Source organism: Neovison vison, chromosome 12 (assembly GCF_020171115.1).
Source record: "Neovison vison isolate M4711 chromosome 12, ASM_NN_V1, whole genome shotgun sequence".
Lineage (NCBI taxonomy): Eukaryota > Metazoa > Chordata > Mammalia > Carnivora > Mustelidae > Neogale > Neogale vison.
Genome location: NC_058102.1, coordinates 56,131,826 through 56,158,902, shown reverse-complemented (window position 1 = coordinate 56,158,902; position 27,077 = coordinate 56,131,826). Strand labels below are relative to the sequence as shown.

At 39.6% G+C, this 27,077-nt stretch overlaps 1 protein-coding gene across 7 annotated transcripts in view; it reads left to right on the top strand.

Moving 5' to 3' along the window:
• Positions 1–27,077, top strand: part of DUSP16 (dual specificity phosphatase 16) — an 81,542-nt gene that overhangs the window by 7,730 nt on the left and 46,735 nt on the right. The window contains exon 1 of one of the 7 annotated variants that reach the window (XM_044228636.1): positions 4,439–4,487. The exons of 5 other annotated variants lie outside the window; for them this stretch is intronic. The gene's annotated coding sequence lies outside the window, so the exon portion shown is untranslated. Of the gene's footprint in view, positions 1–4,438; positions 4,488–12,282; positions 12,302–27,077 lie in introns of those variants that run through there. One more of the 7 variants, XM_044228638.1, reaches the window with a different exon arrangement.

Genomic DNA, 27,077 nt, shown 5'->3' with positions numbered 1-27,077 from the left:
CTGGGATTGAGTCCCGCATTGGGCTCCTTGCTCGGCAGGGAGCCTGCTTCTCTCTGCGACTCTGCCTGTTTTTGTGTGCTCTCTCTCTCTTTCTCTGACAAATAAAATCTTAAAAAAAAAATAACAAACTCATTAAAGGTTAATATAGATAACACAGTTTCATGAAAAAGATAGCCCAAAGCAAAAAATAGAGTGATAAGTGTGACATTTGCATTTTGCCAATTTCTTTACTGTGTTGCTTAATAGAAAACAGTTGGATTTTCATAACTGCTTTTGTACTCCAATCTGTTGTGATAGTTTGATTTGAATCAAATATTCAAATCAAATTGGGGATAGCGCTCTGTACACAGATACATAGTAGAAAAAGGGTAGACTATTAATCGCTTTCATAATTGAGTATCCTTTGTCACATCAAAACTCATCAAGTGGTAGATCCTTAAAAGTTAGTTGCAGTGTTGAATCTGAAACCATACCAGTGATTTTTTTTTTTAATATTCTGTAACATTAAAATCCTATTGGTCCATCTTGAACTTTGAATGGATCTTTGATCTGTGTGTGATTTTGTAACATCGTATGTTGGTTATTTGAAAAATAATGGTTTACTGAGTTATATAGATCTTTCAAATGTTGACACATTTGATTACACAATATTTAACAAATCACATTCATTAATGTGACTGTTCTCCTCAAAATGCTTTTGAGAATTGGGAAGTGGTCAAGATTTTGCTGTTGAGTTCAAGTTTTCCAAAATTCTAATCTTTTCTTGAAAGCTCAGATTTTATCATCGGCAACAGATATTGTCAGTTTTTTCCTTGAAATGTCAGGCTCACTTTATTCGTTTTAGAAAAAATGCCTGCCAAATACCTCAGTCTGAATAAGTGTTGTCTGCCAGTCATTCTTTTAAGCAAAAATGGTATTCTATGAAAAAAGTATACAGTTTAGCTTTTAATTCCAATAATTGTATAAATTATTTTCCTTAAGACTGCTATTAAATATGCAGCACAAGTGTTTTTTGTGTACCTCCCATTTCCTCACACAGAATATGAAAAAGACAAGTTCTCAAGAGAAAGGTGAAATAAAATTAATAACTCTTAATGTTTTATCGAGGACATTGTGAAGTGAAACTGGCTTTTTTTTTTTTTAAATGACTGATGCAGTGAAGAATATGCTTATTACAAGTACAGTTTCATACTTCTGCCTTGATTCATGCTAAAGCATCAGCACTTTTGCTCATCTTTGCTTTTGTACCATCAGAGCAGATATCAGCATAGTTCTTTCAGGATAAATCATGACACTCAAAAAAGTTACTTAACACTTTGAGTAATTCAATAGCATTCTTATTTGTTGCAACCATTCACATAAAAGAAGACCTACTTTGATTAGTTGGCATGGATACTGGAATAGTGAAAACAAAACAGCAAGTCTACCCGTGTCTATGGATTTTTCTACTTATAAAGCCAGAGTACAGTCCTTAAGGCGAGATACTAACTTCTAACTCATGTAAGTACTCATAACAATTTGATGAGCTACTGCATCATTTCTAAGTGGCACTGCTGTGATTTCTTTTACAGACTTTCCATCCAGCAGACATTCAGCAGTGTTAACTATATCAAGCTTCATCAGTTTCTCAGCTGTTGTGTGCACTGTTCCAACCAGTGCAGTGTGGTTATTTACCCTGGATAATGCCTCCATGGCTTATTTCTAATATGTAAAGTATTTTGCTTTTAGAGAGCTCGTCTTCTCAGTGTTTAAAACATTTGATTTCTTTTCCTTTAAACACTAAGTGAATTCATTGGATGATAATGAAGTTGTGGAGATTATAGCAGATATTAGCAAAGATTGCTTTTGCTAGGAACTTGGAAGTACTGAGAACACAACTTATTTCTGAAAATGTATATATTTATGCCTTAAACTGACTGCCTTAGAAAATTCTAAAAAACACTAGTTCTTTTTCTAAAATAAACTAGTTTCGCTAGTTGTCAGCATGATGCATTATCACACACCATGTATCCTCTAGATTTGCTCTTGTACATTCATGAGAGAATGAGAGCAAAAAAGGCAGATAACATCTTCGTATTACTAAACATAGTTTTGCCAGTGTGGATCCCCTGAAAGGCTCTCAGGGACCTCCTATCCGCCGTCTCTGGGTCATACTTCTGTAATGCTGATATAGACTAGCACCATGTCCTAACATATGTTTAGAGAAATCTGACGTAGACATCTATATAAATTAAGTAATGTTCCCATCTTAACTGACTAATTTATCGGGAAGAAGGAAATATCCTAGTGTGTGCAATGAGCCATGTGACCCAGAGACCATAATGGGTGGAAGGTCATATAATATCAGAAAGTGGTTGGATAAAGGATATACAGAAGGCAGGAGCTGGTAAAAAGCACTCTGCAACTGAACAAAAAAATGAGCATTTGTTCTCCCTGGTTTTCTTTTTTTAAACTAGAAAAGCAAAAAGCCCACATGTATGCACATACATACATATCTGTTCATACTCATTTAGATCTATGCTCAAAATTAGGAGTACTTGCTCATTTTCTTCTTGAATGGCAATAGAAGAGATATTTTTATAATTGAGAGGAGAATGGGTGCTCATGGCACTTGTTTGTTCCTTCCAACCAGGGAGGCTATTGACCTTTTTTTCCCCCCTAAGGAAGCTGAGGAATGACAGAAGACAAATAAGGTTAGAAAGAAGAAATTATGAAATGAAAGTGAGTGGTGTAGACACTGGTGATCATGGGAACAGCGGCAGGCAGGAGTGGGCTGTGGACAGAGTGGAGAGATAAGCCCTGGAGGGCAGAGAGGACTGGGGGGTGAAGTGAGTTCTCCCGTGTGCTGGGTGCAGGGAGAATGGGGCCTGGGGAAGTACAGAGCTGGGTGCAGCAGGAGTCATGGAGATGACCGTATTATTTGAAAGATTTCCATCAGAATGTGGTTAAAGTAACTATTTAAATCACTACACTGGGTGTCTGACTCTTAGTGTCTTACCAACATTTAAATTTTATTTTTATAATCTATTGTAGTCCATTGTAGTAGGAGAAAATAGCAACGCCATGAGTTTGGTGTAGTGCCGATAAGTCCCTCAGGTTTGGCTGGGAGCATCAGTATATGAAAATATTGAGTGGGCCAGCTTTGGGACTGCAGATTCAAGAGTGAAATAGTAATACTTTAGTTTTTACTAACACGAGACAAAAGAATTTAGTTCCAATAGATATCGTTTATCAGTTTGTATATGCGGTACTGTTCACAAAAAGGATTTGAGATGGTGGGAGGGAGGATCAAAGTCAGTGATGAAGAACAAATACGATTTTTAAAAAAATTTTTTAAAAAGATTTTTATTTATTTGACAGAGATCACAAGTAGGCAGAGAGGCAGGCAGAGAGAGAGGGGGAAGTAGGCTTCCCACTGACCAGAAAGCCCGATGTGGGGCTTGATGTGGGGCTTGATCCCAGGACCCTGGGATCATGACCTGAGCCGAAGGCAGAGGCTTTAACCCCTGAGCCACCCAGGCGCCCCACAAATATGATTCTAAATCGTGTTTTTTTCCTTTATGTTATTCCTGTTGATGACATTTTAATAGATATATAGTTGAGGTAACTGTACAATAATTAAATTGGTCTCTATTACCTATTCAGGAGAAATACAGTTGTATCACCTCTTAGTTACATGTATTGTAAGAATATTTAACAAAAAAGTGGATAAGATTAGGGCGCCTGGGTGGCTCAGTGGGTTAAGCCGCTGCCTTCGGCTTAGGTCATGATCTCAGGGTCCTGGGATCGAGGCCCACATCGGGCTCTCTGCTCAGCGGGGAGCCTGCTTCCTCCTCTGTCTCTCTGCCTGCCTCTCTGCCTGCTTGTGATCTCTCTCTGTCAAACAAATAAATAAAATCTTTAAAAAAAAAAAAAGTGGATAAGATTAAAGAGAAGATAGGAAAATGTTTCCTAGTCACATTGTTAGCTGAGTAGTATCTTTAATAAAGATCTTGATAGTCTAGGGTTAAAGCTAAAATGAGGTTTTGATTTTTGGGCAGTTACTTATATTCTGCCCCAAATTTCCACTGAAAGTGGAAAATGAAATACATTTTTATTTTTATAGAGGAATATGTATATACATGTTTGTAGTCTATAATCAGAACACTCTCGTGCAGTGTCCCAAGAAAATGCAAGTTATCCTACCAGGAGGCTTAATTTTAAATGCTATGGTTAGAAACCTGGTAGAACATCCCCTTTTGCTTGTTGGGCGTTTGTTCTTGTTTGTTAATATTATTGCACCACATATTTGTCTTGGATAAAATTAAAGGACAACTAAAGGAAAGTGATTCCCTTCATGCATTGTGGCAACTAAATTCTACTTGAATGAGGTAGAACCTTTGAGGTTTCAAGTGCCTTTAAATGGGATTCTACTTGTGTTTCAGCGAGAGCAGTGGTCTGCTTCCTCATATAAAACTCTGTCAAGATTATATGAATTTGGACATACAGTAAGTTGAAAATCCTATTCCCAACTCTAGCAAATTGCAGAGCAATTACACCGCTTATAAAAGAGGCCGTTAAAATGTTAACCTAAAAAGTTTTCATCTTCCATCCAACAAAAACCTTACAGAACGATCCCACTGCATTTTATTTGTGGTTTATCAGTATTGGGAGACCCTGGAGATTAACATTGTTAACTGTGGCATTTAAGGGACCAAAGGCACCTACGCTTTGGGGTGTATTTTTAAGAACAAAATGCATGTATGTGTACACATTTAACAGTTGCTTTAAACAGCTTAAGGGTAGCTTAGGGCATCTGATTTCATTACCATATAATATCCAAATATCAGAAACTTTTTCCCCTCCCGAATCCCTCTTAAGTATGTAATTAAAGCAATTGTTTTCATTTTTCCTTATGTGAGTGACTAAGAGCCTTGTTAATGTAAATATTCAGGAAGTTTGATTTTATAACCAACAATAAAAAATCATGTACAGCGGAAAACCCCTTCTTCTCTTGTCTACAGTCCAACTGAAAGACGACAAACTCAAGCGTTTTTTTCCCTGGCAGATGAATGACCTGCGTTGAAGGATCTTAGATGCTGTCATTGGCTGTTTCATTATAGAATGTAATTAATGATGTTAGTTTAAAGAGATACAGTATTTTTTGGGAGGGTGGAGGATTTTCCAAGTACAAATGTTAGCCAGTGTGGTATTCACTTGCCAGGAAAAAGTAGTTTTATACAAGTTTTTAGTAAAAATTATGAAATCATTGGAGATTTTTTACTATGGAAGTGACCCTTCATTCATTCATTCAAAATAAGCACTTTGGCTTCTGAGTCTGGTAGGCTTTATTTTTTTTTTTTTTTTGGACAGAAGATCCATTCTTTTTGCCAGTAGTCATCAATATGTCATTGTTATCAGTGTGAACGAGTATTTACTGAGTGATTTGTAAGAGTGAGGTATTAGAAGGAATGCAAGGCAATATAGCATGTACTTAGTCAACAAGGAGTTTGCATTTGGCACCATCTCTTTATTTTCCACTCTTCGTAATTTAAACAAATCACCATAAAAGACTCCTTATTCTTCTCCCTGGGCGTTCTTCAACTGGGGGTCCAACACACCAGTCTCCACTTTCCTAGGCTGGGGGATTAAGTCACAGAAGTGGAGGCCAGTCCGCTTGAGGTCCTCTCCTGGCCATTTCTCCTTCCCTTCTGTGATCACAGACACAGTGGATCTGGGGAGAGAAAGACTGTGTCCTGGGACACTTCTTGGCTTCCTTAGAATGTGAAAGGTAGAGAGGGACACAGCAAGAAAAAGTGAGAGATCTATTGTTTTTTTTTTTTTTCTTTTTTCCTATTGTGTTCAAAACAACATAAAATGCCAATTTAACTAGTAGTGTTAAGTATGTTCTCTTTGTTGTAAAACCTATCTTTAGAATTTTTTTCATCTTGCAGATCTGAAACTCTTTGCTCATTAACCAGCAAATCCCCATTTCTCCCTGGCCCCAGCCCCTGGTAACCATTCTATAGTCTGTTTCTATGATTTTGATTATTTTAGATACTTCATGTAAGAGGAATCCTATAGTGTTTGTCTTTTTGTGACTTATTTTGCTTAGCATGTCTTCAGGTTTCATCCATGTTGTGGCCTGTGACAAGATTTCCTTCCTTTTGAAAGATGATTAATATTGTATTATCATTTTAAGTATAGCCATGCTTTATTTATTCATCTGTTGATGGACATTTGAGTTGCTTTTAGTCATTATGAATAATGCTGCTATGAACATGGGCGTACAGTTCTCTCTTAGAGACCCTGCTTTCAGTTCCATTAGATATATATCCACAAGTTGATTGTTGTATCATTTAGTAGTTCTGGTTTTTTTGTTTTTTTTGAGGAGCTACTGTGCTGTTTTGCATAATGGTTGCATCATTTTATAATCCCACCAAGAGTGCATAAGGTTCTGAGCATCTTTTATATACTTGTTGGCCATTTGTATATGCTCTCTGGAGAAATGTTTAAGTCCTTTGCCCGTTTTTAATTGTGTTATTTGATTTTTTTTTTAATAAAATGCCATTTTGTTTTTAAAATATGGATTGGCAACTTAGAACTTCTCACAGATCAGGTGTGATCACACAGGGATACAAAAATGGAAGGAGTGGAGCATAGGAACTGCGGAGTAGCCTCTCCCATCTCTAGCTGTTACCAGTACAGCTTGCTTAGTTGAGGGCTTTGTATTCCAAAGAGAATCTGAGGCCTCAGACTCATTCTCCAACTTTTCTTCCTCAATACCTATTAAACCATGGGGATAGACAAGATGATAACTGAAGTGTTAAAATTCTTACTTTTGAGAGTATTGCCTTTTACCACCTGACCTCAAGCAGCTAACATTTCTTTCCATCCTCAGTAATACCCCTAGAGTGAGAAGTCTTTGTTGGTGATTAGTAAGAGGCACTCCACAAAAGCTTTGTCAAATCTTTAGTTTATTAATTTTTACAAACTTTACTCCTTTTGCTCTTTATACTGGTGGTGTGACCCTCAAACCCTGAGCCTAAAGATTAGTTCTTTAACTACTATTCTACACAGTCCTTCAGTGGGTATGTTGTACTTTGCCCTGGAGATATATGGCAATTGTTGTTTTTTAAAAACCTACTCACATGAGGAAATAGAAGCCAAAGTTCATTGGACAGCGTATTTGTTGTTTTAAATTCACAGAGCAAACAGAACACCCAGTCCAAGTTCAGTGAATTTTTATTTCTGTAAAACCAGCTTTTTTTGGGTTAAATGCCAGCTTTAGAGAATTGCCCAACTGATTTGTTTATTCTTTGTGACTTCATAATGATAGTATGGTAGTAGTTAAAAGAAGTAATAGGATTATGGTGGTTGAGGTTGAAGGATACTGTGGGCTGTGCTATAGTATGCTTAGAATTACTTGTAGATTTCAGTGCTTGTTATTTTCAATTTTTTGCATCTTGTGGGTACTACTTGGCAGGTGACCAGTCTTCTGTGAGCTCATCTTAGTTATATGGAGTTACATGTTATCACCATATGGTGCTGGGACTTTAGAATGCTCTAAGGCTAATAGCACTCTACGAGGTAGTAAGAGCAAGAAGGAAAATCCAGTAAGCCAAATACAAATGGGTGAGGAATGTGCATGGTGACCCAGAAAGAAGGAGGAGTTTGTAATGCTTGCAATAGAACTCAAGACCTCCAGTATGGCATTATCTTTATGCTTGGCTATCCATGGCATCTGCGTTGCTTTCTGGTATGTTGTCAGGTTTTTTTTTTGTTTGTTTGTTTTTTTAAGATTTTATTTATTTTTTTGACAGACAGAGATCACAAGTAGGCAGAGAGCAGACAGAGGGGGCGGGGGAGAGCAGGCTTCCCGCAGAGCAGGGAGACTGATGCGGGCTTGATCCTAGGACCCTGGGATCATGACCTGAGCCTAAGGCAGAGGCTTTAACCCACTGAGCCACCCAGGTGCCCCTGTTGTCAGGTCTTGATGGAACATTACCCATCTCTTCTTTTGCCAGGATACTGAATAGAGCTGAGTTTGTGAACAGGGGAGGTAATGCAGAAGACTAAGTTAACTTCAGAGAGCGACAGTGTGGACAGTATGGAAAGCTACCCAAATGTGCAGAGCCACCCTAGGTCATTCCTAACCTAGACTCCACAGAACTCAAGAATTGAAAGTACATTCGATAACATTGTGACAGTTTCATTGCAAAAGAATATCTAGGCCCATGGGCCAGCTCTCTGATTATGGTTGATCATTAGGTTGTGAAAAAACATAACCCCCAGAGAACAGGTAAAGTGAAAAGATAAAACTAACTTAAGGTTGGTAATTAGTAGGCCAGAATTTGTTAATGTCATCGTTACCAAAAGGATATAAGATTTCTGCTTCAAATGATAATATTTCATAAATTTATAATATATATACAGCTATCAGATGTTTTCATTATTTATCCATTTATTTATGTTGCATGGGAAAAATAACATTTTTTTACTATAATTTATCATTTGTAATAGAAGTTCTCTTCCCTTTTAGATGCTTCAGAATCCACATTTTTTTTTTTTTTAAGATTTTATTTATTCATTTGACAGAGAGAGTTCACAAGTAGGCAGAGAGGCGGGCAGAGAGAGAGGGAGAAGCAGGCTTCCTGCCCAGCAGAGAGCCCGAGAGCCTGATGTGGGGCTCGATTCCAGGACCTTGAGATCATGACCTGAGCTGAAAGCAGAGGCTTAACCCACTGAGCCACCGAGGTGCCCCCAGAATCCACATTTTAAACATTAGAGTGGTACATACTGCTCTAAGACTGATTTGGTTATCATTTCTCTTATCTGTTTTGTATTTCTTGGGGAAAGATTTGCAAGGAAATGTGACTGAAGTGCTCCTACAAGTTTGACTAGGTAGTAGCTTTTAGAATAGCATTAGACTTCATTGTCCATGTACCTTTTTATCAGAGTAACTTAAAATTCGATCGTGATTTGTATGATAATAAGCAAGCTTCTTCTAATTAAATAGGAAATATATACATAAGTATTTTGATAGTATTAAAAATCAATATAATTCACCACATTACCTGTAAAAATAGAAAAATCATATGTCTATCTCAGTGTATTCAGGTGAAATGTTTGTGAAAACCTAATATCTGTTCATGATACAAAGCTCTTTACAAACAAAAATGGGTACTTCCTAAATATGATACCAAGTTCTGATGAGGATGGAGAGCAAACAGAATTTTCATGTGTTGCTGGTGGGAGTGCAAAATGGTACCATTGCTTTGGAAAATAGTTTGGCAGTGTCTTATAAAGAGAAGTGTACATTTCTCATATGACTCACCACCCTTACTCTTAGGTATTTACTTAAAAACGCAAACTTATGTCCTTGCATAGACTTGTATTCAAATGCTTATGCAGCTTTATGTGTAATCACCAATAACTAGAAAGAACCCAAATTTCCTACAACTGGTGAATGAATATATGAAGTGTGGTACATCCCTACAAACTATTGATGTATAGAAATATAGAAAATATAGAATAAAAGAAGAAAATATAGAAAAAAAGAAGCCATTCTCAAAAAGTTATACATTCTGTGATTCAAGTTAAGTCTTTTTTTTTTTTTAATTTTAATTTTTTTTTTTTTTATTTATTTGACAGAGAGAGATCACAAGTAGGCAGAGAGGCAGGCAGAGAGAGAGAGAGGAGGAAGCAGGCTCCCCGCTGAGCAGAGAGCCCGATGCGGGACTCGATCCCAGGACCCTGAGATCATGACCCGAGCCGAAGGCAGCGGCCCAACCAACTGAGCCACCCAGGCGCCCCAAGTTAAGTCTTATTCTAGAAGGGCAAAACTGTAGGTATGGAGAACAAGTGATTGCCAGGCTTTGAGGGTTGGGGAAGGAGTTGATTACAAAGGAGTGGCATGAGGGAATTTTTGGGGGGTGATGGAACTGTTCTGTATCATGGTTGTAGGAATGGTTACATTTGGTCAAGACTCCTAGAACTGTACACCAGAAAATATAAATTTTAATTCATGTAAATTAAAAATAATACTTTGTTAAAGGTAAGTTCAGTAATACTCCTAGATACCACGTCTATATACAAAATATGTATTTCTGTATAACGGTAATAACTAGAAGTTCTAAAAAGATGACGTTTATAGTATCATCAAAAAATTCAAATACTTGGAACTAAATAAATCCAGTGAAAGATGTCTAAAATCATTACACAAGCTGGTTCTAAAATTTATATGGAAACACAAACAGCAAGAATAGTATGCAGTAAATATATGTAAGTATGTATATTTATGTGTGCATACACACACACACACACTTAATTTATAATTAAGGTGGCATTAAACAGCAATGTGGAAAGAAAAATCTTTTGAGTAAATGATCCTGGGTCAATTGCATAGCCTGTCCATATCAGAAAAATACAGTTTTGACACCTACTTCACATCATACATAAAAAAATTGATTTCAGATCAATTGTAGATATAAATGTGAAAGTTCTCAGAGATGGTCAACGTATTAGTCATCAAAGAATGCTGAATAAAACCATGGCGAATTACCGCTAGACGTTGACCTGGATAACTAAAATTTAAAAGCAAACAACAAAAAAAACTTGAAAATATCAAGTATGAACAAAGATTTAGAGCAACTAGTATTCTTGAACACTGGTGGTAGAATTGTTAATTGGTATAATTACTTTGGAAATTTGGTGGTATTATAGTAAAGCTGTTCCTATTCATCATACCTCTGATCCAGTAAATCCACTCTTAAGTGCATACCCGGAAGAAATGTGTCCTTCTGTTCACCAGAAGTCACCTACAAGAATGTTTATAGTACCGGGGTGCCTGGGTGGCTCAGTGGGTTAAGCCTCTGTCTTCGGCTCGGGTCATGGTCCCAGGGTCCTGGGATCAAGCCCCACATGGGGTTCTCTGCTCAGCGGGGAGCCTGCTTCTCCCTGTCTCTCTGCCTACTTGTGATCTCTCTCTCTATGGCAAATAAATAAATAAAATCTTTAAAAAAAAAAAAAAAAGAATGTTTATAGTACCATATGTAACAGCTCCAAACTGGAAACAGCCTAGGTGTCAGTAGAATGGATAGGTATACTGTATAGCAGTGACCAGGAGAAACTATTGCTATTTACAACATGGACTCAAATATAGTGTTGAGAAGAAGAGTTTAGACAGGCAAAAAGAGGCAAAACGAATCTGTGGTGTAAGAAGGAGGGATAGCAGTGATCTTTATAGGGAAGGAGATTAATTGATGGGACAGTACAGAGGCCAACTTCTGTATTCTATTCCTTGATCAGGGAGCTAGTTAGCATGAATATGCTAACTTTGTTAAGAGTTCTTTTGGGGCACCTGGGTGGCTCATTGGGTTAAAGCTTCTGCCTTCGGCTCAGGTCATGATCCCAGGGTCCTGGGATCGAGCCCCACATTAGGCTCTCTGCTAGGCAGGGAGCCTGCTTCCCTTCCTCTCTCTCTGCCTACTTATGATCTCTCTCTCTCTCTTTCAAATAAATAAATAAAATCTTAAAAAAAAAACCCAAAAAGAGTTCTTTGGTTGTACATTCATATTTGTATGCTTTTTAGTATACATGTTCTATTTGATTTTTAAAAAGTTTATTAAGAGATTTTTTCTTTTTTGTTATTATAGTTTACTAAAGCCCACAGTTGCCACTAGGATTCACTTCTTGTGCTGTACATCCTGTGGGTTTTCACAAATGTATAAATGACATTTACTTACCGTTACAGTATCCTACAGAACAGTTTCATTGCCCTAGAAATCATCTGTGTGCCACTGATTCATCCTACTCTCCCTCCCCACAAGCGCCTACAGCCTTTTTACTGCCCTCACAGTTTAGCCTTCTCTGGAATTCCATAGACCTGGGATTGTACAGTGTATAGACATCATATTGCCTTCTTTTGCCTAGTGATACGCATCTAAGTTTTCCCCATGGCTTTCCGTAGCATGATAACTTACTTCTTTTTACCACTAGTATTCCATTTTATGTATGTACCAGAGTTGGTTTATCCATTCACCTACTGAAGACTTCTTGGTTCCTTTCAAGCTGAATAAAGCTGCTATAAACATCCATGGGCAGGTTTTTGTGTGGACATATTCTCTATTTTTGGAAAATACCAAGGAATGTGATTGCTGGATCGAAGAGTATGTTCAATTTTAGAAGAAACTGCCAAACTGTCTTCCAAAGTGGCTGTACCATTTTGCATTCCTAGCAGCAGTGAATGAGAGTTCCATTGCTCCACATCCTTGCCAGCATTTGGTGCTGTCAGTGTTCCAGATTTTGGCCGTTCTAAGAGGTGTGTAGAGGTATCTCATTTTTGTTTTAATTTGCATTTTCCTGATATGGCATTGAGCATCTTTTCATATGCTTACTTGAATAAGCGTTTTTATAACTTCTTTGCTTAAGTATACATAAGCATGTGTATACCTTGCTTCATGAGGTATCTTTTCAGCTATTAAGAGAGATTTTGAGGTAGCTAGGAGAGAATGGCATCAAGATTGCATTATTTTTTCACTAGGAAACTTTATATGATCAGTGTTGGAGGAGAGAAAATTATTCCTATCTACAAATAAATAAATAACTTCTTAATACATACAGAGAACAGTTTTAAATTCTTTCCTAACGAAATCAACACATGCCTGAGCTGCTAAGGCTTTAATTGCTTTTGTTACTAGGGAGAACCCCGTTCTTCAAACGTCCCTGTTGTTTTGTTGGTTTCTGTTAAACAAAATACGTTTTTGAAATAAGTCACAAGGATGAAAAGTACAGCATAGGGAATAGTCTCAATAATATTTTAATAATGTATGGTGAAAGATGGTGACTACACTTATTATGGTAAGTACTGAGTAATATACAGACTTGTCAAATCATATTGTGCACTTGAACCTAATATAACCTTGTATGTTAACTATACTTCAATTAAAAAAAACTTAAAGAATGTATTTGTGGAAACCATTCTATATCCATCCATACAGACAGACATCTTTTTAGAAAACAGTCATAAGGAATAATACTACATTGACATAATAATATATTTAGCCCATTTATTCACTGGCAATGAGATTATTTCTGTTTCAGACTTTTTACAGTTATAAACATGTTTTTCAGTGAACAGTATTGCACATAGAATATACTTGGGCAAATATTACATGGGACAAATTATTGGAAGTAGAATTCTTGTATCTTAGAGCATGTATTTTTAAACTTTTTTGGAAATAATCTTAAACATGCAGAAAAGAAAAAATCAACGTTTACTATTAACAGTTTGTTCCCTTTGCTTTATCATCTTCTCTCTTTTGATGTATATACATGATATATTTTTTTCCACTTGAGAATAAGTTGACACATCATTGCCGTTTATCCCCAGCCACTTCAGTTGGGTCTCCAAAGAACCAGCAGAGCTGTCAACTCCACTAAACCTAATGTTGATGTAATACCCTGTCCTTTCTATCATTTGTATTCTGGTCTTTTCAGTTGATTCAGTAAGATTCTTCACAGCATTTTTTCCTTCTAGTACAGGATCCAGTTGAAGATCAGATATTCCTGTATTTACTTGTCATGTATCTTTTTAATTTTCTTTTATTTGGTATAATTCCTTGGCCTTTCTTTGTCTTTTTTTAAATAACAACTTTATTGGGATATCCATTCACATACCATACATTTACCCTTTAAAAAAAATTGAGATCTAATTCACAACTATAAAATTCATTTTTTAAAGTAAAAGATCAGTGTTTTTTATTATACTCATGGAACGATGCAAGCATCACAACTATCTAACTCCAGAACATCTTTATTCCCCCAAACGCTGGACACATTAACTGTCATTCCCCTGTAACCCGCGCCAGCCCAGGCAGCCTCTGGCAACCACTGATCTTTCTGTCTCTCTAAATTTGCCTATTCTGGGCGTTTAATGTATACAGATTCATGTAGTACGTAGCTATTTATGTCTGGCTTCTTTCACTTAGGATAATGTTTTCAAAACTTGTCCATGTCGTAGCAGGTATTAATATTCATTCATTTTTAGGGCTGAATAGTGCTCCGTCGTGTGGATATATACCATGTTTTGCATAGCCATTCGTCATATAAATGCTGTTGGGAACATTCTTGTACAGGTTTTGTGCCTGTTTTCAATACTGTCTTATCTAAATTCTGATCTAGGCTTCGTATGTTATAGCAGTCAGCAGAACTTTCTTGGTCATTGTTTCCTGTCAGGGTTTGTAATGGGTCATGGGTAATCAGACACAGTTGTTGGGAAGACGTGTCAGTTTTGTCGTTCTGAAGTGGTCTGTTGACTAAAAATTTTGAGGATCATAACGTTGAGGCAGCTAACTTCTGTCTACAACTATTCCAGGTTGTCTAGCTGTTGAGTACTTAGAGCTTTGCTTACCTTACTGGACCTTCCAGTAAGAGGGACTAATTTTACTAAGACTTCCTCTTTTACTTTTCCTGCTTGCGCTTTGTAGGAGATGCTGATGGGCAGAAATGTCAGTGTAATCTTGTCAGAAAACTGTCAGAGTTGTAAAGCAGTCCTTTCCTTTCACGCTTCTCTTCATGTTTGTATTTGTGTTGGGGCAGGGGGTTGCGTGTACCTGGGACCTGAAGGAGGAGGATCTGTCTGCCCTCTCCCCTACCCTTTCCCTCTGCTAAGTCAGTGCTGCAAACTGCCTGCCTCCTGGAAGCAGCAAGCCTCGGGGTCCAGATGAAAAGAAATTGCCTCCAGAGTTTGTAAGAGTGTGCTGGCTAGTCATGTCCCCACTCCCTCCAAATTTCTCTTGGCCAGAAGTGATTTGTGAATACAGAGAGATTGTAGAGCACCCTGGGGAGTTGGGGTAGGAGAGCACCCAGAGGAAATATAGGTTGGTGAGATTTATCATCTCCTTATTGACTTTCAGACATCACCACTAGAAAACCTTTCTCTTCTCCCACTCTTGGAGCACCTTGCATACAGAACTTTATAGGTATCTGGTGTGCAAACTATTTTTCTAGGGTATTGTGTCATTCAAAGATGCCTGGGCAAAAAGGCTTGCATAAACCAGATGTTCAGAACTGTTACATAAGTGAATGAGCCACAAGTTAGACCCAGTGCTCAAGGGAGTGAGTCGAATGAGCACTTTCAAGTATGGTGTTTCTTCTGTTGTGTGTTAATAAGGGATATTTGAATAAAAACTTTTGAATCTGGTTGAATGCTACCATTTCTTTTTCCTTTCCTTTTTTTTTTTTTTTTTTAAAGTAACTGCCGGCACACCCCTGAGGAGGGTGGGGATGTCCTTTATTTCATGTAATAGGGATGTTTGGCTGGAGGCCCAAATCTTGGTTTCCATCATCAGCTTATCAAATGAAGTTTTACAGGATTGGATCAGAGGGAGGGATTACAAAAGATTGTATGCCCTGTGATTTGCCCTTAGTAATGGGAAATTCCTGGGTGGAGATATTTATTTAACTCGTATTCATTCACAGGTGAACACTGAACTCTGTCTTGTCTCCTTTCAACCTTGAAAAATCTTTTCTTGATACATCTGAAAAACAGTGAAGAAAGATTGGAAACTAGATTGCTTCGACCATAAACTGTTTTATTAAGCCAGAACAGGGTTCTTTGTCCCAGCATATCCTTGTGGACTTTTGTTGGGTGTCATAAGTGACTTGTGGTCTGTCATTATTTTTGAAATTATAGAAGCTATGACATTGAGAACTTGATCTGTGACCTGATATGTTCAGAATCCCAGACTTTGAGCAGATATTAGAACATACACACTTCAAGATGTGAGATGGATTTCAGTATAATGTGTGTCACCCAATTTTTCCTTTTCTCCTTAAACTCTGCCTTCCAAATGACCTGTCTTTTGCGACCCTTCCTTGGGAGGCAGTAAAGAATCTACCTGTCTACTTGTGTAAAAAATACTGATGCCTGGGTCCCACTTCCCAGAGATTCTGACTTATTGGTCTGAGATACCTGAGGCTATTTAAGAGTTCCCCAGGTGATTTTAATGTGCAGCCAAGGTTCAGAACTACTGTTAGCCAGAATGCTCCTCCATTAATCCTGTATTGAGTTATTCCCTTTTTAGCAAGTGTTACAATTTATAAAATACGATTCTTCTGCATAATCACTGTGTTTTTATGGTGATCCAGTGAAGCAGACAAGCTTCTGCTTTCAGAGTTCCTTATTCTTCATGAATGTTCTATGGGGCTTGTTGTCTCATTTTGTTTGCTACTTCTTACATGGCTATTTCTTCTTTTTTTTTCAAAATATTTCATTTTTAAATAATCTCTAAACCCAGTAGGGGTTCAGACACACAACCTTGAGATCAAGAGTCACAGGTGCCCGTCATCTGGTATTTCTCTGCAAATAGTGGTGAGGCCATCTCTCCTCACAGCCACACATCCCAGGTGTTTAAAAGGGTGTGTTTTTTCCCTCATCTTTTGGAATCTGTTGCTTTCTTTGCCTTTCAGGAGCCTATTAAAATTTTCAAAATGTTCCAAAACCCTATAGGGTTGTGGAAAGCATTACTCTGTAGGAGCTCTGGTTTCTGTTCCAACATAACGAATTGTGTGACTTTGGGCAAGTACTTAACATTTTATAAAAGGGATATTATTGACCCATCAGAAGGCATGCGCTGGGAGTGAATGGAATGCCCGCTGCAGCTTTGAGACTTAAATTCTCTCAGGCTGATATCCTGTTCCTCCCATTATTGGCAGTTCCCATTGCCATTTTCAGTTCAAACACAGCTTTCGTACCTTTTGTCCTCCAGTTGAGAGAGAGATGGAGAATCAGTAGGTCTTGACAGCTGATTGAGTGTGAACATTGAGAGAACCATCTGTATTGTTAGGGCTGTGTTTTTCAAACTTGCCTGATCCAAAGAATCTTCTGGGACATTTATTAAATGTCACAGTCTCCACTTGAGACCTTGAGTATCTGTCTCCAGGGACGGAGCCTGGGTGATCATTCTATCATATTTTAAATCAAATTCCTTAAGTGATCCTTGGAGTTAGATGAAACTGAGAAGTTGCTCTATAGGAAATTAAATGTAGTAGGTGGTCAATAAATGAACACATCTATTCCACTAAACTATTTTTCTTCCTTGAGTTTTACATTTTAGCTGTGTTCCACAACCCCAGAATTCAGAAGGACAAACACTGTTTGCAAGAGAAAAAAACTGAACTTTTGTATTTTGCTTAGAGGGGCTTTTAGTCTCTGATTATTAGTGTTCTGTGATGCTTAACTATATTGATAGCAAATGGTGGTAGGTTTCTTTTGTACCTAGTTGAGAATCTGTGCAGTGAGATAAAACACTGGATCCTTGTAAGCATTATTGTTGGGGTCTGTGCCATGGACTACCTTCTATATGATAGTGAAACTAGGTATTTTGGTATTTTAGTCTTTGAGTTCTTAATGGACAATACTGTGGTCTGCTTTATACTAAACTTCACTTGCGGCAAACTTATTTGTAATGATTGTGCTTTCAGTTTTAATTTTGATTATATGGTCTTTGATACTGCAGGTTATTTTTGGAAAAGGGACATTGCCCTGTACTAAATTGTATATATTTATATTGCTTTGTATGGAATACAAATGAATGCTTCACACCTTGAAGCAGGACTGTCATCGTGATATGTAATTCATTTTTTTAATTTAAAGATTTTATTTATTAACTTGACAGAGATACAGCGAGAGAGGGAACACAAGCAAGGGGAGTGGGGAGCAGGGAGCCCGATTTGGGAGTTGATCCCAAGACCCTGGGATCATGATTTGAGCCAAAGGGGCATCCAATACTCTAAATTTTAAAAAATTTCTAATTTTTTTTCCACACTGCTAAGTCACTGTTGGATGAATCCCATGATTCTGTGTTAAAACTTACTTTGGGAATGCCTGGGTGGCTCAAGTCGTTAAGCGTCTGCCTTCAGCCCTCTCCCACTCCCCCCTGCTTGTGTTCCCTCTCTCTTTCTGTCAAATAAATAAAATTAAAAAAAAAACCCTTTGATTAATGATTCATATAAAATAATTACTTTCTTCCTTTGAACAACATGAGCATGACATGAGTTACCAGTGATTAAAAAAATATATGGCTTAGATTTTTTTGTTGCAAAGATAATACATCTTTTTTTTTTTTTTTAAGATTTTATTTATTTATTTGACAGAGAGAGAGAGATCATGAGTAGGCAGAGAGGCAGGCAGAGAGAAAGGAGGAAGCAGGCTCCCTGCTGAGCAGAAAGCCGGATGTGGGGCTCGATCCCAGGACCTGAGCTGAAGGCAGAGACTTAACTCACTGAGCCACCCAGGCGCCCCGAGATAATACATCTTTTATGTATGCATATGTGTGTGTGTGTGTGTGTGTGTGTGTGTATAAAATGAAATTTAGAAATTACTGAAAAATATGTAGGAGGAAGTCACCCATAATGGCAACATTCAGCATTACCTCTGTTTGCATTCTGCTTTGCTTATTTTGGCCTTTTAACAGGACTAATCTTCTGTTTTATGAACAGTGATCTAACTAGTAAAACTTGAACGTGTATATACTGCTCCTTTTGGTTGATATTGGTTCATTGGAAACAGGGACAGAACAGGGTATTGAGAGATTTCTGGATGTTTATATTGTAGAATAACTTGGTAATGTAGCCTAAACACCCATTTTCATGGGCAGCTTCAGGCAGCAAGTCAGTTATTTAGTAAGAGTATATCTTGTGCCAGGTGTACTGTCTTGGATTCAGACCATCACCAGTTCCTTGGCTCTTTCCTTTCCTGTCAGATTTTATAGTCCCCACTCTAGCAAAGCCTGACCTTAGACAATGAAAACTGTATAGGTTGTAACTAGTCAGTCTCCTTGCTTTCATTTTCTCCTTATTTCAATCATAGAAAATTACCAGTGGAATTCTTCCAGCAGTGTTCTCATGTTCTGTTCATAAAGCTCACAGTGGCTTAGGTGGCTTTAGACTTTCAGGAACCCATACCGGCTGGCCCCTTCGCTTCACCAACTAGTTCTGTTACTTGCTGTTACCATCTGTGCTCTAGCCGGGGAAATCTGCACAGTATATGCCTCTACTTTTTTTTTTTTTTTTTTAAGATTTTATTCATTTATGGGGCACCTGGGTGGCTCAGTGGTTTAAAGCCTCTGCTTTCGGCTCAGGTCATGATCCCGGGGTGCTGGGATCGAGCCCCGCATCGGGCTCTCTGCTCAGCGGGGAGCCTGCTTCCCCCTTTCTCTCTGCCTGCCTCTCTGCCTACTTGTGATCTCTCTCTGTCAAATAAATGAATAAAATCTAAAAAAGATTTTATTCATTTATTTGACAGAGAGAGAGAAAGACCACAAGTAGGCAGAGAGGCAGGCAGAGAAAGAGAGGGGGAAGCAGGCTCCCTACCGAACAGAGAGCCCGATGTGGGGCTCAATCCCAGGACCCCGAGATCATGACCCTAACTGAAGGCAGAGGCCTAATCCACTGAGCCACCCAGGCATCCCTGTCCCTCTACTTTTGCTCATGCATATTCTTCATTTAGAATTTTCTTCCCTCTTCTCTCTGGTAGTTCATGTTCCTGTTTTCCTTCAAAATCCTTCTTCTTTGACTTGCCATCACCTGCTAGCATGTTGTCCTTTTATATTTGCGCAGATGTCATTTTTCAGCTAAGTATTATCCATTCTGTTTTCTTTCCTTCACGGTACTCCATATTGTTTTAGAAACCTAGGTTAATTCAACCTAAACCAATACAGACACAGGTATTTTTCAGAGCAGGAAATTGAGTCTTCAATAGGAGAGTGTCCCCTGCTTACCTGTTGTACATGGCACGCCTGAACCTGGCTGATGTCAAACCAGAATGTAGTACCACCCAAAAGGTGACAGAAAAACCTTAAGAAAAAAAAAAAAGACCCAGAGAGCCATTAGGAACACCATCCTCTTTCATTCTTGAGCAATTGTTTTCAGGAAATCTTTTTTTTTTTTTTTTTTTGACTCATGGGTATTTATTTAACTCTGTGGATTATTATCTATTACTATTTATTTTGCTATTCAAATTGTTTGGGAAATCATTTTTAAAATATGAGCTAATAGAACTGGGAGCTGAATAGGGACCTGTAGATACTTAGTTTTCAACTCTACATTTTCTTCTCTTTGAAGGTCCTTGGGATGGGCTTGGGCTCAGCTGAGAAGAGAACTAGTGGCCCCTGAGGCCAGCGGTACAGAGAGAACGGCAGCATGGGGACGCTGCGGGCACAGGCGGCAGTCCGACTTGGGGCGAAGACCGCTTTGTCCACATGTGCAGAGCTTACCTTCTCCTGTAAAAGTCTGAGCACTAGATGACAGTTCAGATCTTGTTCATTTTCTGAGCAATCTGGTGTGGAAAAAATTGAGAGTTTGTGTCCTCCCCTGAGGTTTAGAGAGGGTTTTACCTGTAGCTTCTAGATCAGCAGGTGGGCACTTGAGAGCTGGTGAGAGCAGAGGATCCTAGGTTAGTCATTTAAGTATAGCCATGTGTGAAATACTCACCCGGAGAACGCTGCTCTCTCGCCTCTGAAATAAAACTGTTTATTTTACGGTGACAGATACAAGATATTCAGGCTTGATTGCACACCTGAGTCTGTGGAGCGGTCTGGAGCAGTGGCCATGCCCCTTATAATAGCAGCCCTTATTGAGGGCCCTGGCACTTCTCCCCTCAAAACAGAGAGCGGATTCATGATAAGGGCTTAGTGGGAGAAGAGTCTTGGTTATCATCATGAAAGGAGAGATGAAATGAAGGGGGGGAGGGAGAGATAGGGGAACAGCAGAGCCTCTAAAAACAAATGGGGGGGAACTACAGTTAGAGGATGGGATGGAGCCAAATTACAGGGAGAAGGTAGAGAAAAAGGCAGAGTGGGAAAAGTAACTCTAGGGTGAAGACAGGGAGGATTGTGATTCTTATCGCGGCTGCTCAGTCCCCTGGCTGTCCTGTGGCACTGCGATTCTTCGCCCGGGTCCTGGCCTTGCCACCTGCTTTGCCCTGTGGTGCGGCTTCCTGATATCATTAGCTCCCCGGGCCCCGAAGGGGAAGTGTGAGGACAGATGCAGTGACTTAAATGAGCACAGCCTAGAAGCCCCGAGGGAACAGTGCTGCTGCCCATCTTCCTCTGCCCGGGCCTTCCTCCCTTTTTATTTTACCTGGTGGAGTCACAAGCCCCAGAAGAGGCTCCTTCGTGCCTTGGGGCTGGCTGAGAAGTGGAAGTCATTGTCTTGGAGCAAACCTTGGAAATCCCTCACCACAGAAGAAATGATCTCGAACAGTTGCCCTACCTCTTGCCCAGGAGGTACCTGTTTGGATTTGTGTTGTGGGACATAAGCTGTAACTCCTTAACATGATGGTTTAATGATCTAGCCAGTCCTGGGGCGCTGTCCCATGGGGGCACCTCATTGAGGCCCGTTGACCGTGGTATCATCACATCCTTAGCGAAGTGGTCCTTCGGTGTTACGTGATGACAGGAGTCCTTCCTTTGCAGGTGGGGAAACTACATGTCACGTGACTCTTGCTGTGCCCTGTTTGTGTCTTTTTAGAGGAGCTGAAATTAAGAACAAGGTCTCCTGAATCCTCTCCTGAGTCTTCTGGTCCACGGTTGTTGTTGTTGTTGTTTTTAAAAAAACAATACATCATAAAACCTTACTTGTTTCTAAATTCCCAGATTTGTTTTTGGTGTGAAGGGGAAAAGAAAATGAGCAGGCCTTGGTTGGAGGTGATTGGCACAGAGGGAAAGAAGCCTGTCGTGGAGGTTTTTGTGGTTGTAGAGTTATGCAGCCTCTGCTTTTGCTGGTAGTGGAGCTGAGCAAGGGGCCTGCAGCTACCCCCAGGCCTGGCTGCTGGCCCAAGTGGGAGGCCCCAGAGTTATTTTTAGCCTCAGGGCCTTGGAAGCAGGTGTGGTCCAGGCTTGAAGGCTACGCCTGGAATTTGTTCGAGTCTTGTGCATGTCTGATTAGGAGCTCAGAATAGTGACCAGGCTGCCTTATATACTTGATTAAAAGATTCTGCTTTTCCAGGGAGAGGAATGAGAATCATCCTGGGTTTCATTTGTGATGCATCAAGCGGGTTTATTTTGGAAACTATAAATTGAAATACATTTTTCAGAGTGTCAAGGAATATATTAATTTTAATTAGAAAACTACCTATAAATTCTTTGTGTACAGAAGAAACCTCTTGTGTTAAGAGCCCTACCCCAACTGCCCTACTGAAAGTCCAGGTTTAAAGTCCTAAATATGTGATTTAAAATTTGATTTTTCCTGTCTCACTCCCCCCAACATTATTGTTACTGAAAATAATTCTTTGTAAGTTCATTTGTGAAGCAGATGCAGCTTTTACCTTGAGGGTAAACATCAGTTTTCCTGTATTGTGTTTAATCATCTTTTTACCTTGTTCCAACCCATGCTTTTCTTACCAGTCTTAATAAGGAGCAACGTACAGGACTGCTGTGTGGCTACATTAGTGGCTCTGAATCTGTGTCTTGTCCTTCTTCTGAGACTTTTTTGTACTTTCCAAGATTGTGGAAAAGAATTTAAGTGTTACTTTTAATTACCCAGCAAAACTATTGTGACATTTTGAATGTACCCATCCTTTGTGCATGAATGTGTGTAGCTATTGGAGGTTCTACTTTACCTCCTATTTTGTGATGTGATTTTGTTCTATTCATGTATCGTGACCATCTTTCATTGTCAAGAGGTATACTTTTACGCCGTGATTTACAAATGCTGCATGGTACTGTGTTGCAGGATTTATTACGATCTGTAAGTTACTTACTTCCCTTCTGTTGCCCAGTAGGCTTTTCCCAGTATTTCTCAGGTGTCTTTTAACTGAAAGGTGAAGCAGTTTCTCGGAAGTCACTTTGAAAACATCCTTATAAGCTGTTTTGAAATTATCTTTGGGAGAATATAGTTTGGCATTCTGGTTTTACTTATTTTAGTATGAAGAGATTTAAAGTAAGTAACATTCCAGAATATTTTACAAACGGGTTTGAGTGGGAGTGATGGAAGATTTGGTCTTGATGGTTTCTGATTGTTCTCTGTTACTTGTTCCTACAGCCTTCTGATCTTCTTTGGAAAAATTAAGTTATATCCTCTCTTCCACTAGACTGTGTTCCAAATTGTCCATATGTCTTCCCTGGTCATAATATTGTTAGTAATTTCATGCTTTGTCAGGAAAGTACACCTTTCTTTCATGTAGTGGAATTTTGTTGTATTGGGGGTAGAGTGGGTAAAAGTGGCACATGGATAAAGGTTATAAGCTTACATTAGTGTTACCAGCCCCTGGAATACAGTCATCTAATTTACAGAGTCCTTGTGGTTAAGTATTTGATACACCGTCTGACAGGGAGAACTCCTTGGGCGTATTTAACATTTTAAAATTTAAAGATCCCTTAAACTGCTCCCTTCTTGTTCAGATGTGTTCAAGCACACACATCTTGTTTAACCTGTCTTTGACATTTGACTGTGATCTATGCTACATTTGCTACCTTCTGCATTTTGTGCTGTAAAACCAAGATTCCATTATTAGGTACAACACATTCGTAGAGTTAGAAGGATTATATTAAATTGATATTAATAGTAATCTTTCTTATTACAGTCTTTTCATGCAGAACCTTCTTTTTATTCATTTGCCAAGGAATGCACTAATACAGGAACCTCAGCGTCTCCCTCTGTAGTTTTAAGAACAAACTATACTGAATTTGTGTGTGCGTGCATTCCACACTGAAGTTCAATGTTTGAGTGTCTGGAAATGCTTCATTTCGGAAAGAGAGAACTGTCGTTCTGAAGAAGGGTGGAGCACCTGCATGTCCTCCGTTAGCACGCACCCGCTTCCGCATTACCTTGGCCAGCACTGTCTGCCCTGGCCCCAGTCCTCTGATGTTGAGAGCCACAGTCTTGCTGGTGTCCACATAGCTCACTCTCCCCTCCTCCTTAACTGTACTTAACCGTCATCTCTGTCTACTCGGTTTAAAATTGCAGCTACCCACCGCAGCTCTCCATGTTCTTCCTTGCTTTGCTTTTGCTCATAGCACTTGCCATCATCTGTCCCTATAGCCTGTTGTGTTGTTGCTGTTTGTTGTGTTGCCCCCGTTGCTGAATTAGAAGCCCTGGAGAGCAGGAGTCCTCACCTAGCTCATTTTTGCTGCGTTTCTCCGGCAGTGTCTAGCACTTACGAGGTGCCCAACAACTATTTGTTAGTTGAGTGAATATGTTACAGTAGGCCTGACAGGTGCCCAAGGAGACCAAGATGTATATGTTAGTCCCCAACTGACCTCTGTTTGGTTTGGTCTGAATCTTTCCTCTCCTGCCTCCAGCCCCCTTTATTGCAAATACCTTTCTAGAACACTGTCTCTTGACTCTCGTTTTACACCAGCCCCTGGCCACTTTTTGTCTTACCCACTGTCTTCATCCAAGGATCCTTCCATTCCCGTTCCCCTAAGACCACCTCCTATCCAGCTCCTCCCCTAGGTAGTGGAGTCCTTAGTTGAACTAAGGTGCCTGGAGAAAGCATTGCACGTTAGAGGGGTAAGTCAGGGAGCTCTGGGTGCAAGGAGTAGGTCTGGAATAGGCACATGGGGTGGTGGGAGGTGGAGAGGAGGAGGGGAACTCTGATGGATCAGGGGAGGCCAGGCTAGTGAGACAGACATGTGAGCATAAACAGGGAGCAGGGCTGCGAAGGCTCCGGGTGAGCCAGCACCAAGAGTGCAGCGCTCCTCCTGAGCAGAAAGTTGGCCTTCTCTCTGACCCGGACTGTACCCGGGCCAGCCTGTGTCTGAAGCAAAGGCATTGCTGCTTCTCCAGGTTTCATCCGTGGGTCCCTGAGGAAGCCTCTGATAGGACCGGGTTCTCTCAGCAGTGCTCTCAGTTGTGGGGAGAGGGCTGGGTTTTATGGTGCTAACAAGTGCTGGCTCCATGTCCAGTGCTGTCGGGACATTTGTGCGTCAAGTTATCTATCCCATTATTGCCGCCACTTGCCAAAATGTGTCCTCTGTGTTGGGGTAAGAAAATATGGTCAAGACGTTAATAGGCAACTGAAAATACGTTAAGCTCATGTAGTCTTCTCGGCTTTGGTGAAGGTGGTTTGTTTTTTGTTTTTTGGTTGGTTGGTTGGTTGGTTTGTTTTGGTTTGGTTTTTTTTATTGAATGTGTTTTACCAAATACCAGACTTAAGAATTTTTGTTAGGGTTTACCCACAGCGTATGAGGCAGAGTTGCTTTAATCAGTGTAGACGGTCAGAGTCAAAGATTTCTTGCTTGTTTCCAGACATGATAACCTGCTTTTTTCCCTTTTGATTTGGTCAGTTTTCTCTTACTGAAAATCTATGTTTAAGGCTCTGCCGAAAGGCTGTTTAGTGTATCTTGTTTTCTAGTTCTTTAGTTTTATGGGAGGAAAAAAAAATTTAAGGCTGGGTTGTAGTTTAATAAAAGTGAACTTCTTACCCGATTATACCCTATCCATAAATTCTCTGAGAATTTGAACTTGAGCTCACGCCCAACCAAATAAAGCTCAGTCACTCTCCTTGCTGAGCAGGCGGTTTGAGCACCCCATAGCCGTAGGATCCTTTTCCTTCTGAGAATTTCTTTATGAAGGAAGTGTTTAAAATGGCAGTGTGCCTCTCTGAGAGGCAGCCGCTGCATCGCCCTGGGTCCCACCTAACAGGCCAGCAGGCATCCCTTACCCACCCGCTGCAGCCCTGGCTGCGGGGCCTGGTGACAGATGAGCTGTTGCCGTTGGCAGAAAATAACCCATGGGTAGGTAGAAGGGGGAGCTTGTGTGTGGGAGAGGTTCTCCCCTTTTTTCTGGCGGGATATATGAAGTGTCAGTGTGACTGACCTGGAAGCCGGGATCTTGCCTGGGCAGTTGAAAAAAATAACACCTCCTCTAGAGTAGGAGGGAGATGATGCTCAATGGAATCGTTTAAAAACAACCATTAAGAAATTTTCTATTTGGGCACTAGCTTTAAGGCTATGTTATGAGTAGGAAAGAAAATCAAAAGAAAAAAATTTTTCCTTATAGCTAATTGCTTTAGAGGCCAATACTGGTTTTTGTATAGTCAGACTGTATGTTCTTTTATTTTTTAAAAAAGATTTTATTTATTTACTTGTCAGAGAGAGAGCGAGAGTACACAAATAGGCAGAGAGGCAGGCAGAGGGAGAGGGAGAAGCAGGCTCCCTGCTGAGCAGAGAGCAAGATGTGGGGGTGGATCCCAGGACCTTGAGATCAAGGCAGAGGCTTAACCAACTGAACCACCCAGGTGTCCCCATATGTTGTTGTTGTTGTTGTTTTTTTTTAAGATTTCATTTATTCATCTGACAGACAGAGAACACAAGTAGGCAGAGAGGCAGGCAGAGAGAGAGAGAGGAGGAAGCAGGCTCCCTGCGGAGCAGAGAGCCCGACGCAGAGCCCGACGCGGGAGTCGATCCCAGGACCCTGAGATCATGACCCGAGCTGAAGGCAGAGGCTCAACCCACTGAGCCACCCAGGCGCCCCGTATGTTGTTTTTTTAATAAAAACAAATTCCACTTGCTCATCTTATCATTAAAATAGTGTTCGGCTTAAGGTCCTCTGACATAACTAATTCAGTGTATATTTCATTTCATTGACACTCTGCAGAGTAGAGTGAATTTCAGTAAATAAAACTCCACTGATTTCCATAATAAAATCACAGATAAATTTCCATAGGTAACCAAATGAAATCTAAAACATGAAATAAATTATGCATAAACTTAAAAATTGTATACTAAAGGGAAATATTCCCAAATAATTTATGTTAATATTAAATATTGAAATCTGAAAGAAATCGTTTGGTAAATACAAAATATACCAAAATCAGCATTTCTTAAGGGGATTTGCCCATTTTGTTCACTGACCTGTATAGTCATTTTGTTATACTAAAATGTTCTGTAGCTTATCTCTTTCCCTTCATAAAGTTATTTATTTATTTATTTATTTTTGAAAGATTTTATTTATTTGAGAGACAGAGCATGAGAGGGGAGAAGGTCAGAGGGAGAAGCAGACTCCCCATGGAGCTGGGAGCCTGATATAGGACTCTGTCCTGGGAATCTGGGATCATGACCGGAGCCAAAGGCAGTTGCTCAACCAACTGA